The following is a 17853-nucleotide window of genomic DNA, read 5'->3' on the forward strand; positions in this document are numbered from 1 at the left end:
TTTGTGTGTGTTTGTATTTACAATAATTTCTAAGGAGCCTAAGTCCCTACATACAAAGCCCCTTGTTCTGCTCCACACTTTGAACCCTTTTGGGTTTGCAGGTTTGAAAGAGGAACTGGGAATAGCCATAGATAGCCCTGGAGGGAAGCCTCTGGAGCTCATGGGAAAGTGAGGTGGGGGGTGGGGAGGTTGAGAGGCAGGGAGAGGGACCCGGAAGACCCATAAGACAGTAGAAGGTCAAGAGTTCCACAAAATGACATCTCCACTAAACTTAGGAAAGTCTGCTGAACCAGCAAACATGCGGCGGGGTAGATTTCTCCATCAGTATGTCAGGGCTGACACCAAGATGAAACAGAAACAGCCTGTGAGCTTTAAAAGATTACTCTGGCTGCCTTCGGGTAATTGGATTGGAGGGGAGGGAGCAAGATGGAATAAGAGAGACTGGATCAGAAATTAATGTGAAAGTACATGACAGCAGCTTGAGCTACAGACGTGAGGGGGTGGATAGACAGAACGGGGCAATCAACCGAGACCTTGCAATGGCTCAGGTGTGGGGTGAAGATGAGAAATAGCGCCTATGTTTCTGGACTGGACAAATGAGTGGATGGCAGTAAGAATTTATTCTGATGGAGAAGGTCGGAGGAGAATGTGCTAGGAGTGGGGAGCAGAGGAGGAATCACCAAGAAGCTACAGAAGTTCCAGTTTCTGAGCCCGCATCTGCACGGACCACCTCAGTGGTCCTGTACCTCATTTTCTCCAAGGGACCTCAAACTGTCCAAGTGTTACCCCACAAAAACGGATAGGAGATGATCAACAGTGTTGGGCCTGTAAATTTAAGATCTGTGACACATTCAAGGAGACATGGTCCAATTCAATGTGAAATGTATAAACCGGGGGCTCATGAAAGAGCTGGACACCTGCAGCAAGAAATTAGTGTTTGAAGTCAGAGAAATGAATAAAACCAGCAAACCCAGGGTTGGTTACGGCATCTGGATCACCTGGGAATAAAGACAAAGGTTCCCAGGTCTCATCCTAAACCTATTAGAGTATCTAGGAAGTGAGGTCCAGCAATCTGCTGTAACAAGATGTCCAGATAGTTCTTATGCACAAAAATGTTTGAAAACTACAGATCTAGTTAGACAGTGTCGAGAAATGGAAGAGGACCCAGGACCGGCCCTGAGGAGCTGCCGATTGGAGTGGCTGGAGGAGAGGGGAGACAGAGGCTAGGGAAGGACAGAGCAAAGCGGCCAGAGAAGCAGAGGAAACTGAGGACTTCGGTGTCAGAGAGGAGGGGAGCCCGGAGAGACTGGACTGGAGCACTCGGATGAGCGCTTGAGTGGAATCAGGGCCGGGCCAGCCATTCTGAGTGAGCCAAATGTGGGTCCCAGATGTCAGTATAGAAAGAGCCTGACTCCCCTCTCTTATCTTCCTAAAGTATCCAGGCTGCCTGGGGAGGAAAAAAATCAAGGACATCTATTAACGCAGTTCATTGTAAGTTCTGGTATTAATGAGACATATCTTTTTCTTCAAATTATAGGAGAAAGTTTATTTAGAAAGTTACAGAGGTAGTAGAAGTAAGCCAGCTGAGCTGCGTAGGCTCAGAAAACAAGTTCCAGAGGCTGAAGAAGGGCCGTTGGAGCTGAGGAGAGGGACAGGCAAAGGGACAGCCCTGGGGGAAGGAACAGGGGGAAGGGAAAGAGGACTGAGCCATACTTTTTGGGTGCAAGAGAATATATGTTTTTTTAACTTGTTTTTCTTTTATTGATTCTAGAGAGAGGGGAAGGGAGGGAGAAAGAAGGCAAGAAACATCAATGTGAGACAGAAACATCAGTCGGTTGCCTCCTGCACCGCACTGGGGGACTGAACCTGTAACCCCAGCATGTGCCCTGGCAGGGAATTGAACGGTAAAACTTTCAGTTTGCAGGATGACACCCAGCCAGCTGAGCCGCACCAGCCAGGGCTATAGTATATGTTTTTAACTGCACAGGTGTTTTATATAGGGTCTTGACTGTCAAGGTTAGAAAGCCCAGGTCAGACATGTACTGGAGGGAAGGGAAATGCTGAGAAAACACCAGTGAAGGGGTAGTAGAACTAGATTTGCACTACACCAAAAAACCAAAACTGAATTGAGAGAGATGAATGCTAATTTTTTTAAACCCTTAACAACCACATAATCTGCAGTAAATTGACCTCTGGATTGAGCAATTGTCTTGCTATATCACACTCCTGCCTTCAGGGGTGGAGGTTAGAGCAGATCTTTGGAAAAAGTAGCAGGAAAGGCAGCTGGGAATACCTTCCTGGAAATCTTGGGGACTGGGTCTTCCACACAGGAGAGACCATCCCCCATCCAGGCATTTATGTCATTTTAAGTCATTTATGTCATTTTTTTATCACAGGTATTCTTAAGTATTGCATTTTTTAGTACCGCATACCCATTATTCTTTAAAATAAGAGGTTTATTATTTTGGTAGCTTTTCTATAAGTTTATGTTTATTTCAAAATTTAAAAGTTTGAAAAAAAAAAAGCATGTATCATCCTGGCTGGTGTGGCTCAGTGGACTGAGTGGAGACCTGAGAACAAAAAGGTCGCTGGTTCAATTCCTGGTCAGGGCACAAACCTGGGTTGTGGGCCGGGTCCCCAGTTGGGGACACATGAGAGGCAATGAACTGATGTTTCTTTCCCTCTCTTTCTCCCTCCTTTCCCCTCTCCCTAAAAGTAAGTAAATTTTTTAATATATTTTTAAATAGGCATCTATTATCTATTTTAAAAAATTAGATCATACTATACCTACTGTTCTGCAAGTTGCTTTCAATAGTTAAATATATAATGGGCATTCTCCATATCAGCTCATTTAGAGCAACTTCCTACTTTATTCAAGTAGGCAAGTATTTCTGAGTAATAAAGTCCTGGAAATGGAAATGACACATCGGAAAGAATACAAAATCTTTAGTGTTCTAAACACTGCCAAAGTGCCTGTCCAGAACGTCGGACCAATGTACACCCCCCACAGGACACACGGTGACAATCTACTTCCCCACACCCTCACCAACACTGGATGTTACCCAAAAGCATTTTGTTTGAATTTACAAACCGCTCACCAAAACTCACCAAATACCACAATTCTACCAAGAGGCCTGAATGGCCTCCTTGTGCCTCAACCAATGCATGTTCCCCGTCTTCTCCCCAAACAATTTTTAACCTCCCAGCTCATATCTTTCAGAGTTGTGGATTCTCATCCTAAGTCATAGTAGAGTGGTTCAGCTAGCAAGATGTCATGCCAAAGGATGTTGGATGTTGATAGGTGCTTCCCCTGAGCTGGTCTTTCACACAGTGTGGCGGCCCAGGGAGAGGGCTGGGAGTCTTCTGATATTTCATAATTGATTCACCTGGCATCACTTACTCCAAAGGGAAATATTGGGGTGTGATGGAAAGAATATGAGACTGGAGGACCAGAGACCTGAGTTTCAGTCCCCGTTCTACTTCTAACTAGCTGCATAGTTCAGATTAAGTTATTCTGCCTCTCCATTAGGCCTCAGTTGTCCCATTTAAACAATGAGGTTATGAGAATAGAATAGTCATTACTAACCTTTCTTTCTACCACGGGTGACCCCTTAAGAATCTAGAGTAAGCTGTAGCTTCTCTACCCCAGAATAATGCCCCTTTACACATGGGTAATGAAAACATGCATTTTCAGGGGGTTCACAGACTCCCTAAAGCCTATCTCTGTATTTCCAGAGTGAAGATCTCTGAGACCTACCACAGGGTTTTTAAAATAACAGAGAATACAGCAGAAATGTATACAGAATCACAAATTCATAAGCAAACTTGAAACATTTACAGAACTAAAAGCATCTCTTCTTCAGAGACTGGGAGGAGGGACTGGTGACGAGGGAAAAATAAGTGAAAATGCCAATTAAGAGTTGCCTCACAGTTTCTTCACCTGTAAAATAAAGGCAGGAAGGCTAAAAACAGTACTTATCTCAAGTATTATAAATATACATAGGGTAGGTGAAACAGGGCCTGGCACACACTAAGCCCTAAGTAAGTATTAGCTATTAGAGAAAGCTGGAATACATTTGCTGGATGGTTAAAATTGTGAGCTGAAGACTTTAGGGGTCAAACATCATGATGCCTTAGTTTCCCCAGTTTAAATGGAAGCTGCTTCACAAATTTGTTGTGAGGGTAAATGGGCCTGCCACTCAAAGACTCTTCACAATGCCTAGCATACCACAAGTGGGCAATACGTGGCAGCTATTGTTCTTAACAGTTCTGGGGGACAAGAATTATCACGACCTAAAGTTATTTCTGGATAAAAGATAAATCGGACTTAGGTCAAGTGCCCTGCTGATAGCACCTCAGCTAACAAATGACTGTGCCAATATTTCAACTCTGATGAGACTGAAACCAGAAGCTGTAACCCCTACCAATACAACCGCCTCTTTGAACAGGGCTTCAAGAACAATTAAGGTGATTTTACCTACTGGATGACTCAGAGAAAGAAAGAGGTTGGTGATAACAGTCCGAACTCTGGGGTATTCTCCATGGCGGTCAACCATGACTTTGGCCCAGTGCCCTTCTTTGCCACTCTTAGAAATGAAAGACTGCAAAGGCTGGACCTTGCCCTTCCCAAGTGGTTGTTAAACCACAGCGCGAATGAGAAAAACAAGCCACTTCCAAGAACAGCTTACCTAATCAAGTGAGCCCTTCAAAATGAAAGTAGAAATAAGTCTGAAGGCTGAGGGAAGATATCAAGAGTGCTCCAAAATCATTTCCAACTGCTGCTGTAGACCACAGACATTGGTCTTTAATCCACACGCTTTTATTTGAAAAAGAATGGTCTTTATTTCTAACTCTGTTCTTTGGATATCCCTTGATATCCGAAAGACCACTTCCCATAAGTAAAATAAGAGTTCACAACACAGCCCAGCGTAGTGGGGAGATAAGCAGGGTGTGCCAGTCAAGGAAGCCCTGCTTATCGCCCCAACAAATTCAATAAAAAGGGAAAAAGAGAGAGAGAGAGCCCTGATGAGGTGCAGTGTCACCTGAACGGGTCCCCACTCTTCCAACACCAATTTCCTCACCTCGGTGGAACAGTAACCTCAAAAATGAGAATGAAATAGAAGGGCAGAAGAAACAGCATGATCCCGTTAAAGACAAGTCAGTGTTAACCATGTTACTTCACATCATCATATATTTACTTCTAGATATACTTTATTTTTATATCTTCATTCAAAACAGCCCCATGCCTTAAAAAAAAAAAAAAAAAAAAAAAAGCCTTAGGAATAGGCATCCTTGCAAGCAATGGCAGAAGCAGCAGGAGCACCTCACCTCACCTCTATTCTCGGACTGAGGAGCCCCAGCTAAGCGTGGTCAATGGGTAGAGAAGTCAGTTCTCCCTAGTGGCTTCCACATCACCCCCTATGGCCCAGTGGAATAAAGGGAGTTTGTATGTCCCAAGCTGACACCCACCTCACACCCCCAAAAGGTGGGGAGAACCCTGCAGCAGGAGTCAGCAGCCCACAGGAATCTAGGCCTGTTTCTACTCCCATCTGGCTGAAGGACTCCCCTTCCCGGGCTTTAATTACCCTGTCGCGAAAAATGAAAGGTTTGAATGAGATCACAGGAAAGCCTCCTACCTGCTCTACATGTCTAATTCCATTATTCTTACATGTAAACGTGTCTTGCCGGGGGAAAAAAAAGCCTATTGTTTTGTTTACAAAGACACAACAGACCCAAAATGGGGTCATTCATACTAATCCCCACGTCACCAAACTAAGACAATACCTAATTTACTTATTCATTTTTGTAATCCTCACCCAAGGATATGTTTGTATTGATTTTAGAGAGAGAGGCGGGGGAAGAGGGAGAAATTGATGTATGAAACATCGATCCATTGCCTCCCATAAGCACCCCGAACAGATATCAACCTAGGTATGTTCCCTGAGCAGGAATCAAACCCAAAACCTTTTGGCGCTCCAACCAACTGAGCCACGGGCCAGGGCGGCAATACCTAATTTAATTACAGTTTCAGCCTCTACCAGGAGTAGAATCTTAAATCAGTCAATCTGTTATCGCCTGGTCAGTACTAGTGTGGAAATCTGCTTGATACACCCTTGCCTTCCCCAAAGGAAGGTGACCTTCCCACAACCAATCCGATTTTTGCTACTATAACTTCCACGTCCGCTCCCTTCTGCCTGCAAAAGTCTTCCATTTTGTATAGCTCCTGGGAGCTCCTTTCTATCTGCTATATGGAATGCTGCCTAATTCATGAATCAGTGAATAAAGTCAGTAAGATCTTTAAAATGCACTCAGTTGAATTTTTTTCCAAATTTTTTTCCTTGCAAGCAGGACATGTTGCTCTAAGTCCCGTGACCATTCCCCTCAATTGCCCGTGCATAATCTTAACATAAGCATGATGCATCAGAACTGAAAATCAGGCTGTTGCTCTCCGCTGGCACCAAACCTGATTCTCAGTCAACGTGGATTTTTCTCTCAATCCCACAATTCCATGAAGAAAATACCTTGCTACCCCTCCCAATGTCTAAACCCAAAGCTACCCTTTCATGAATTTGAAAAAACAAACACCCACCCAAACCCGGCCTGGTGTAAGGTGCCACAGCACTTTTTCTGGCATCCAGGATTCCACCTCTGTGCCACCCTCTCCTCTTCTCAGCCGCGAACCCCTGGATCCATGCGTTCCGTGCCCTCCCCTGGCAAACGACCACGTCTTCCTCCCCTGCACACCTCAGATGGAGAGGAGACACTTCCCCCGCTCCTAACCCAGAGGACCCAAAGCTCTTCCCAGACCGCGGCGAGCCGCACTGGGAAGAGCCCCACGCCCCCGGAAAGGCAAGGGCAGGCGACTCGCCCCCCCGGCTGTGGTCCCCACCCGGCGGCGCGGGGAGGCCTGGCCCGCACGTCTGCTGTCACTTACGCGCGGCAGCTCCGGGCAGTGTGGCAGGCGAGGGCCCGCAGGCAGCGGAGTTTGCTGACTCAAAGGCGCAGCAGCGGCGGTGGCGAGCGCCAAGGAGCGCACCCGAGCGCAGCCCCGCGCTCCCCGCGCACGTAGCGGTCCCGCGCCCGCGCTCGGGGCTCACCGCCTGGCCTCCGGCTTCCTCCGCTGTCTGAGCTGTGGACACCGCACCGCCCAGCCCAGGTGCCGCTTCTAGTCGCCGGCCGCGCCCCGCCCTCCTGCCCGCCGGCGGGAGAAGAGGCGGCCCCTCGGCCAGCGGGGCTGCGGCAAGCGGTGCAGCCGCCGGGGGGCGCCGGCGCTCCGGAGCCCGGATTCCGCCTCCTGGGTCCCTAAAATCAGACGAGGGAGAAAATACGCCCGCTTACCCGGAATGCTGAGGTTAAGATGGGTGCAAGTGGCATCCCTTGTAATCACCACTGGTAAGTCGCGTTGAGCTTGCTAACCCCGCCTCCTTAATTATGGAGAGAATTTATGACCTGGGAGAGGGATGGATAGAATCTATGATAAACAAGAATGATAGAATGTTAACGGTGGAATCTAGGTGGCGAGCATGTAGGTGTGTCCTATAATAGTCTTTCAACTTTTCTGTTGGTTTAAAATCTTTCATAATAAAACTTTTGGGGAAAATAAAGGAGAACTGTCAAGGAGCCTGAATTAGTAAACCGTTCCCCAAATAGCACGTTGGGCGGTGTCTGACCTGTTTGCATAGAAAATAAATGACTATGTTACTGGGTTATGTATTTATTATATATACTCTTTATAATTATTATTTAAAGATTTTATTTACTTTTAGACAGAGGGGATGGGAGAGGGAAAGATAAGAAGAGAAGCATCAATGTGTGGTTGCTTCTCGAACGTCTCCTACTGGGGACCTGGCCCACAACCCAGGCATGTGCCCTTACTAGGAATCGAACTGGTAACCTTTTAGTTCGCAGGCCAGTGCTCAATCCACTGAGCCACACCAGCCAGGGCTCTTTATCATTATTTTAAATGTACTCTTTCTACTTATCAAAAAAAGTTTGCTGTGTTGCCTGCAGCAGCCTCATACATCTGATTTTCTCTTGTGCTTGATTTAACCTGGTGTTGTTTTGCACAGTAACATGCAATACAGGCTTGTAGCCTTGGAGCAAAGGTATATACCATATAGCATAGGTGTGTAGCAGGTTATACCAGCTAGGTTTGTCTAAGTACACTAGGATATTTACACAACTATGAAATTGCCAAATGACATGTTTATCAGAATGCATTCCTGTCATTTAGAGACTTATGGCTATAACCACTGAAATTGCTAGTTGGTGGCTATATGGCAGAATAAATGTAGCCTAATATTTAATTTTTCAAGCATGAATTTTCTCCTTAAATAATGTGGTCTGTCAGTTATCATTAAGGACCACTCCAGGCCCTCCTGAAAAATGGGGACAATAATAAAGCACTGGCCTCATAGGGTTGTTGTGGGGGTTAAGTGAAATCACTCAGGGAAAGCTCTTGGAACTGTGCAGGGTCCATAGTAAGTGCTCAATAAATTTTATTTGTTATTATAACTTGATATCCTGTTCATTCTGCTTTATTAAAATAGCATCTTTCCCTTAAAAAATTTAAACCCCAAAACTTCAAATTATCATATACTGCATTTTAAAAGCATTGATTTCAATGGCAAATTTAATTTGATTACTACAAACTAAAAATAATAAACTGGTTGGTTAAAACTGACCAAAAACCAAAGAAAGTTTAGCATTACGAGCATATCTTGAACATAAGTCTAGTCTCAAGTCATCTAGTTTCTAGGCCTTTGACGTAAATTGCAGTATGGCTTAGTTAACTCCAACAGCCAACCAAAGAACAGGACCAATGGAGAAGCCATCCTCTTAAACGCAGCAGCAGGGGCTCCTGCTCTGCTTCTATGGTAGCCTCTATTTTATGCATATGGTACTGGTTCTGGAGCTGGGGCCCATTACAGTCAATAGCCATGGGGAGGTAGTAGAGTGCAATGGTTAAGGCTCCAGAGCCAAAAGCTCCATTCCAATCCCAAAGCTTCAGCTCTACTTCATCTCTGCAAGCCTCAGTTTTCCTATTTGTGAAATAGTACCTACCCAACAGGGTTGGAGTTAGGAGATAATGTATATAAATATCTTAGCCCAGTACTGCAGCAGAGTAAGAAAGAGCTCCATAAATATTACTTCAGCATTGTCTCTAATGGACATTTCATCTTGCCTGAATAAATGCTCGCCTAATATCCACTCTCATCATGACAACTCCCGCAGAAGAGGATATGCTTATGCTCATTTATACAATTTTCTATGAGTGGACATGCACAGGCTTAATTTTTGTTGTTTTTTGTAAATAACCAGCCTGTGTCTATGTACAAAGTGTCTCCGAAAGGATCCACTTTGGTGAGGGTACTCTATATCCCCCTGAGCCTTTCAAATATTAATAGAGCACATTCAAAAATATATAAACAAAGCGAGAGACAAACACTAAAGATATGAAAAAAAGAACACTAAAGATATGAACACTAAAGACAATTCACAAAAGAGGAATTAAGAAAAGCTAATAAACCCTAAAGGAGAATCTGTGTTTCAATGGTTACCTTAGTCAATAATTTTTCATTAGCTGTCTCTCCGGTTGACAATAGGTATTTTCGTGCTCTGTTCGTGAGCGCATCAACTGGAAAAGCAGGTTTGGAGAGCAATGTGGTAGTGTCTTATCAAAACTAAAGTTGTGTGTACCCTGTGAGTCAGCAATACCATTTCTCAGTGTGTCCTCTGCAGAAACCCTTACATGTATGAAAGTGGGTGTACGAGGATGGGCACCGCAGTGTCGTTTGGAACCGCGAAAAACTGGAAGCAAGTTCAACGTCCACCGATATGGGAATGCTTAAATAATCTATAGTACATCCATCGACCGCATGGAATGCTGTGCATCAAATCAAAGAATGAAGGAAGTCTATGTGTATTGACATTGAAAGATCTTCAAGACATATTCAATGAAAAACAGCAAAATTGAGAATAATAGGGTGGGCGCCGTCTAGGTAGCTCACTTGGTTAGAGCGCCCTCACAATACACCAAGGTGTCAGGTTCCGTCTATGGTCAGGGCACATATAAGAAGCAACCAATGAACGCATAAATAAGAGGAACAACAAACCGATGTTTCTCTCCCCCCCCTTCATCTTTCTCTCTAAAATCAATAAATAAAAAACTTTTTAAAAAATGTTTAAAGAATATAGTGGGCTACTATTTATATAAAAGAAATTTTAAACATAAAATGTGCTGTGTTTATATATGTACATAGATTTATGTATGTAAATATGTGGTCTAGAAGGACAACCTCAGATTTTTAACAGATGTTTGGGAGAATAATAACCCAACACTGCTGCTAGGCCATGTAACACCTTTGTGAGAATATTTTTAAGTCTCTTTCCTCTGGACAATTTACTCTCGTCTGCTGGAAAACTATCATTTAAAAATGTACAGCCTTGGCTGGTGTGGCTTAGTGGACTGAGGTCACCGGTTCAATTCCCGGTCAGGGCACACGCCTGGTTTGCAGGCCAAGTCCCCAGTTGGGGGTGTGCAAGAGGCAACCCGTTGATGTTTCTCTAACACATCAAGGTTTCTTTCCCCCTCTCTTTCTTCCTCCCCTCTCTCTAAAAATAAATAAATAAATAATTTTAAAAATCAAAATAAAAGTATACAAACTTACTACCCTATGAATAGCGCCCCTCAGGGTTGTTCAGGATATCACCCACCCAGTCATGTTCTGCAGCCCTCGCGGACATGCCCTCTGTGTGTAACAGTTGGACTTCTTACAGTGAGATCAAGGTTTATCCTGAGGTCTGTACAAAGTAAACTAACTTGGCCACATGGATAAACATCAGTTAGTTTTCAGTGTACAAAGGCCAAAGCGATGAGGCTTGGGGGTTATGTTATTGCCAACATCTGAGATTTAATGCTTCAAAGTGCAAGGAGGATGTGAACAGCAGTAACACTTGGGTAAGAACCAGGACAACTTAATTACCTCTCAAACCCTTCCTTTCGGATGGCAGGATTGCAACAAATTCTTCCATAACAAAGCATCATTTTTCAGCAGTACCAAGCATCTATTCTCTGCTTCTCTTTATGTTTCAAATCCTGTTTTGGAGGCACTGCCCATTGGTAAGGTATTTGCAGCAATTGCTCAAGGTAGCTTGGAATGTTTCTGCAATATTAATTCAAATTACTGTTAAATTTCTGTCTCTGTGGGAATGACATAACATGGGTGAGATGTGGTACTGACTCTTTTTACTGGCAAATAATTGACATTGAATGTTACAACTATGAAAATTTTTGTATGAAAATATTAAATATTTCATTGACTTTTCAAGAAAATCAAATTTCAAATGACAAGTTTGTTTAAATAATTTAATTAACAAATTTTATGTTTATTACATATACTTTTTTATTTTTAATAGGTGATATTGAATGTTTAAGAAGAATAACTTTTGGAAAGCACCTGAAAGTTTTGATAAAAATATATTCAAATTTTTTCATTTTGACTATAGTTACATCTTATTTTTAATTCTTGAGATCATTACTATCAGTATGTGGGGAACCGTTCCAAGCGTGGGAAATGTGGCTCAGCCCCCACTTGGAAAAGCCAGTGGGGAGCGAGGTTGGCGGGCAGGACCCACGTCCACGGACAGGTTCTCCCATGGGAAATCAGGCCTGCATTGTACCTAGGCTGCTATGAGACTTGCTCTTGCTAAAACTCCCTCACCCTGAATTGAGGCAGCAAATGTTTACAGAGTATCTTTAACTTCCTAAAGCCTGTGCTAAACCACCCAAGTATGGAGTGTGAGCAACTCCCTCCTTGAGCTGTAACATCCTTCTCTTTGAAGTAATTAGCAGTGTCCTGTCCTTTGTCCTCCTTAAAGGTAATCACCTGTGGTGAACCTGTGCATAGTAAATGAGGATCGCCCTCAATGTAATGTGCCCAGAAAAACAATAAAAGCCTGTCCAGGCGGGGGTCAGGGGCCCTCTCTTTAACTTGGAGAGCGGCCACACAGCCCCTTTTTCTCCACAGGATTTCTGTAGTCCGTGTGTATGTGTATTTGAATACTGCAACCTCAACAACAGATCTTGCTGGCCGAGATCTGCGTCATCAGTAGAAGACAAATTATGTAAAATCTTGATTATAATGATAAAATTAATGATTTAGCTAAAATAAAGTTAAAAAAATAACTTTATGGAATAAATATGTAATAATAATTTATGAGTCCTGAAAGTATTTTTTTTCATTCATACAAATATCTCCAGTCCATCAACAGAACTCTCAGACATGCCCAATAATAATTAAACTTAGCCCTGGCTGTATGGCTCAGTGGATTGAGTGCTGGACTGTGAAGCAAAGGGTTGCTGGTTCGATTCCCAGTCAGGACACATGCCTGGGTTGTGGCCAGCTCCCCAGAGGGGGTACATACCACAAGAGGCAACCACACATTGATGTTTCTGTCCCTCTCTTTCTCCCTCCCTCCTCCTCTCTCTAAAAATAAATACATGAAATCTTTTTTAAAAAATAACTAAGCTTAGTCATCTTTGATATTTACCAAATGTCAATCACATAAAAACATGACTCTGAACATATTTTTCAATTTTGACATTATGAAGGTAAGCCTATCAAGGTGGAAGAATAGATTATATTTTATTTAACAGTTTGTCAGCTTGATTTATAACTTGTAAATATTTAGATATATGTGTGCATGTCTGCATTTTACTCTTGCCCAAGACCTATAAATGTTAGTGGTACATTTATGGATATATATATATGCATATCCATAAATAAATATGGAAAATAAAATTAGCATCATATCATACACTAAAGTGCAGCATAGGGAATATAGTCAATAATATTGCAATAACCATGCATGGTGCCAGATGGGTACTAGACTTATCGGGGGGTCCACTTCCTAAGTTACATAGATGCCTGCCCACTATGCTGTACCCCTGAAACTAATACAATATTGAATGTTAACTGTAATTAAAGGATTTAAATATACATTTTAAAAAACACCATATCACAATACAAAGAAATACAATTTTTTTTAAAAGAACAAAAATAAAAAGCATCACATCATACAGAAACATCATTTCAAGATGCATCCGAGACCTCAATGTGAAAGGTAAAACTGTTAAGCTTCTAGATGAATATTCAGGGAGATTTTTACTAAACTTTGAGGTGGACAAATATTTTTTTAAAAACAGGGCATAAAATATTAATCATTAAGTACATTTTGATAAATTGGACTACATTAAAATTAAGAAATTCTGTTCATCAAAAGATGCCATTAAGAGAGTCAAAAAAACTAAGCAGAATTAAAGAAGGTATTTGTAATATATAAATCTGACAAAGGACTTGTATCCAGAATCTATAAGCAGCTCCTTGAAATCAAGTTTTTAAAAAATCAGACAACCCACCTTGGCTGGTGTGGCTCAGTGGATGGAGTGCTGGCCTGTAAACCAAAGAGTCACTGGTTCAATTCCCAATCAGGGCACATTCCTGGGCTGCAGGTCAGGTTGGGGGTTCACAAGAGGCAACCGCACATTGATATCTCTCTCCCTCTCTTGCTCCCTCCCTTCCCCTCTCTATAGAAATAAATAAAATCTTTAAAAAAAAAAAACCAGACAACTCAGTAGAAAAATGAGCACATTCTTGAGCTCCTAGAAGATAATATTCAAATCAACAATAAACACATAACAAGATGGTCAGCCTTATTACTTTCCAGGGAAATAGTCATTAAAACTGCTAGCCATAATAAGACTTATAACAGTACTAAATTTTGCTGAGGATATGAAGCAACTGGAACTCTCACAATCCACTCTGGAAATTCCTTCGTTACTATGTACTAAAACTGAACATACACCTACCCCATGGCCTAGTAAACGTACTCCTGAATATATGTCCAACATAAATGCACTTACATGTTTGCTAAATCTGTATAAGGCTGTATAGATAGGAATGTTTGTAGCAACACTGTGGACAGTATTCCCAGACTGTCAACAACCCAAATGACCATGAACATGAAGAGATAAACAAATCGTGTGTATTTATACACCACTGAGAGTGAATGCACCCGCTGCTATGCACGTAACGTGGGTAACTTGCATAGCATAATGTTCAGTGAAAGAAGCCAGCCAAACATTGGAGAGTACACAAAAGACGCAACAGGCAAAAGTCATCTGTAGTATTAGCAGTCATGGCAGTGGGAAGTTGTGACTGGAGGAGGCAAGAAATAATATTCTATTTCTTGATCTGGCTAGTTTCACACAATTGCATAGGGCAATGGATACACAGCGTCAGGAAAGGGTCTGATTTGATTCCCCTTACACATTGTGCGGCTCAGCACCTGCCCAGCCAAGAAGAATGTATACAGTTTCCCTCCTATAAATTGTGTGAATCCCTTAAGGTTCTTCCCAGAGTGTCCTCTGGGGAAGGGGAAACTGTTGGCTCCTAGCAGAAGCACTTTGCCCATTTCCAGGACTAGGTCCCCAGGGAGGGTCGCATGCCAATATTGCAGTGTCTTCCCCATACACCCTTCTACACCCCGGAATAATCACATCACCGAAGTCTGTGGTTTTTCCGGACCTGACAGTGGTCCCAGCTGCCCCTTGGTGAGGGGATGTTTTCATTGCTTCAGTGTTTGGCAGTTTTCTTTTCACAGCCTCCTAAATGTCTTGATAAGCATCATTGGAAAATGCAGATGGAGCTTCAAGAATTCCCCCCTCCAGCCCTGGCTGGGTGGCTCCGTTGGTTGGAGTGCCATCCCATACACCAAAAAGGCTGCAGGTTTGACTCCCAGTCAGGCACACACCTGGGTTGCGAGTTTGATCCCCAGTCCCAGCGCATATGGCAGGCAACCAACAGACGTTTCTCTCTCTCTCTCTCTCCCTTCCTCTCTCTTTCAAATCAATGAAAACATGTCCTCAGGTGAGAAATAAATAAATCAATAAAATGCACACACACCTTGATAGAATAAATTCACTACTAGAAATACAGTGTGACTCTCACTTAGGCAAAGGACTTATGTCCAGAGTTACTTATTGTAGCAGTGTTTACAATCTAGATGTCCCTTACTAAGGGATTGATTAAATAAGGAGATGAATGAGTTAGTTTAAAACTAAAATAGAATGACTTCCACCCCGTATGCCAAGGTTGTGCATTCAATCCCAGGTCAGGGCACACACAGGAATCGACCATATATGCATAAATAAATGGAATAACAAATAGATGTCTGTCTCTCTCTCTCAGATCAATAATTGAAAATTTAAAAAAAAAACACGTAGAAAACTGGCTTCTGCCTCCTGTGTCCTTTTAAGGAAATAGATAAATAAGAAAGAATGACCTCCAAGGTGAAATTTTAGCCCCTTGGTTAAAAGTCACATAGAGAAAATGTCCCTCTGTTTGCATATCCCAGTAAGGACATGTAAGAAATGATGCTAGGGGACAACCATGAACAAACCACATGGCCCACCCCACCGCTCAGGGGGCCACACCGACGTGGGGGTCAGCAGATGGAATCTGTGATAGGGAACAGTGCAAAGCCCTTTGACTGCCCTTTGTCTCCAGAAATGTCCACTCCACTGCCGTGAAAAGAATTTAGGGCAGTGTAATTAGATTAAACAAACAGGTTGGGAAGCCAGACCAGCTGGGTTTCAATTCCAGCATGCAAACTTGGGCAAGTCATTGAACTTCTCTGTGATACAATGTTCTTGTCTGAAAAATGAGAATCGAAAACAGAACATATTCAGAGAGTTATGTGTGGGGGGGGTGGTGAATGAGTTAATCTATGTAGGAAATTGAGTTTCTGGAACACAGTAACAAGTAAAAAAAATGTGACCTATTATTAGTATCATTAGACCCAGAGAGGGAAGACAAACTCTGGTAATCTTAAGACAAGGACACTTGCTTTTCACTATATAAACACCAGTGATCTTCTTCCTCCTCCTTCTCCTTCTCCTCCCTTTCCCCCTCCTTCCCACGAGCATGATTTTCTTTAGGGGGAAAAACTATTTGGCTGAATTTAAAAAAATCCAGGTCATGGTAGATTCAAATGGACTGTCCAGCTCCACCCCAAGGTGCACTGGTGCAGATCATTCATTTACTCATGAGGAAGAGGGCCGGGTTCCCCTCCACAGAACTGCTTATATTCACCCAAATTCATACATAGCATCCCTTTTTTGTTAACTCTTCCTTAGAGCACAACATAAATAATTAAATCGGACCTTTCTTCGTTACAATCACAGCAGACCATGCTGCCCTGAGAAGTCTTCCAGATGATCTGACTTCGACTTGGACTGCCCTGAACGCCGCGGTCCCACCTGCCCAGCCTGCAGCAGCCCTGAGCGCTTCTCACCGGGGCCGTCTCTGGGCCCCTCCCTCAACTCCAGCCCGCAGGTGGATGAGTGAGGAAAGTTTCATTGCTCCACTGCATATGGAATTAAGTACTAATTAAAACAAAAATAAAAGAACAAGTTGAACCGTTTCTTTTGCTTGTTTGACACTCTGATTGGCACAGATTAAAAAAAAACAAAGAGAGCCCTGGCTGGTGTGGCTCAGTGGATTGAGTGTCAGCCTGCAAACTGAAAGGCTGCTGGTTTGATTCCCAGTCACGGCACAAGCCTCGATTGCAGGCCAGGTCCCAAGTTTGGGGTGTGAGAGAGGCAACCAATGTTTCTCAATCTCTCCCTCTCTTTCTTCCTCCCTTCCCCTCTCTCTAAAAATAAATAAATAAAATCTTAAAAAATAGAATAAAAAAAAGAGAAAGAAACAAGAATTCTCATACCCTATTGGTAAGTTAACCATTTTTCTGGAGATAAACCTAAGAATACATATTAACATGTTTAATATGCATGCCTTTTGCCTCAGCATTTCCCCTTTTGGAAATCTAATTTAAGAAAATAATCCCTGCTCTGACCGGTATGGCTCAGGTGGTTGGGTGTCACCTGGCAAACTGAAAGGTCACTGGTTCGATTCCAGTCAGGGTACATGCCTGGGTTTCAGCTGGATCCCTGGTCAGCGTGTGTACAAGAAGCAACCAATCAATGTTTCTCTCTCACATCCATGTTTCTCTCCATCTCTTTCTCCATGCCTTCCCCTCTCTCTAAAAGTAAGTGAAATGTTTTTTAAAAAGTAGTCCTTTAAAAAAATTATCTGGGGGGTGGAGAAAATAATCCAGTTATACAAAGATGGTTGTATGAAGATTAAACGTAGCTTTATCCTCCCGAGGACATGTTTTTTTCATTGTTTTTAAAGAGAGAGGAAGGGAGAAAGGAAGGGAGAGAGAAACATCAATGGGAGAGAGAAGCATTGTTTGGTTACCTCCCGTACACACCTGGACCAGGGTCTGAACTCTCAACTTATGTATGTGCCCTGACTGGGAATCGAACATGCAGCCCTTTGGTTGGGACAATGGTCCAAGCAACTGGGGCCACACCAGCCAGGAGCAAAGGTAGCTTTAAATGATGGTAACAGAGGAGTGGTTAATTACTTACGGTGTATTATATAATGGAATATTGTACACCCGTTAAAATGATTACATGGACTGATATTTATTGACGTGAAAAAATGTTTATTATTTAAGACATGTTTGGGACATGATACACATTCAGTAGGTATTTATTGAATGAATAACTGCTTATGTTAGGCTTAAAAAGTTATAAAACTATATATTCCTATTTTTTCTTTTTAAAAATGTGTGTATCTCTGTGTTACATTATATAATATTTACACATTAATATACATGTATCTCTCCCCCTTTCTGTTCTCTGTCTACCTACCATCTATCTCTACCTTCCTATCTGAAAACATCTTGGAAAAATATTGACAAAACAGTGGAGAGTAGAGTTGGAAG

General features: G+C 42.7%; 1 protein-coding gene across 3 annotated transcripts in view; it reads right to left on the reverse strand.

Annotated features, from left to right (window-relative positions):
• Positions 1 to 7144, reverse strand: part of SNX10 (sorting nexin 10) — a 53574-nt gene extending 46430 nt beyond the window's left edge. Inside the window, exons 1-2 of one of the 3 annotated variants that reach the window (XM_053927242.2) lie at positions 6935 to 7144; positions 5470 to 5586 (exon numbers count right to left, since the gene is read on the reverse strand). The gene's annotated coding sequence lies outside the window, so the exon portion shown is untranslated. Of the gene's footprint in view, positions 1 to 5469; positions 5587 to 6889; positions 6909 to 6934 lie in introns of those variants that run through there. The other 2 variants (XM_053927241.2, XM_053927243.1) reach the window with 2 other exon arrangements.
• Between the last annotated feature and the right edge of the window lie 10709 nt (positions 7145 to 17853).

This window comes from Desmodus rotundus, chromosome 6, assembly GCF_022682495.2.
Source record: "Desmodus rotundus isolate HL8 chromosome 6, HLdesRot8A.1, whole genome shotgun sequence".
Classification (NCBI taxonomy): Eukaryota; Metazoa; Chordata; class Mammalia; order Chiroptera; family Phyllostomidae; genus Desmodus; species Desmodus rotundus.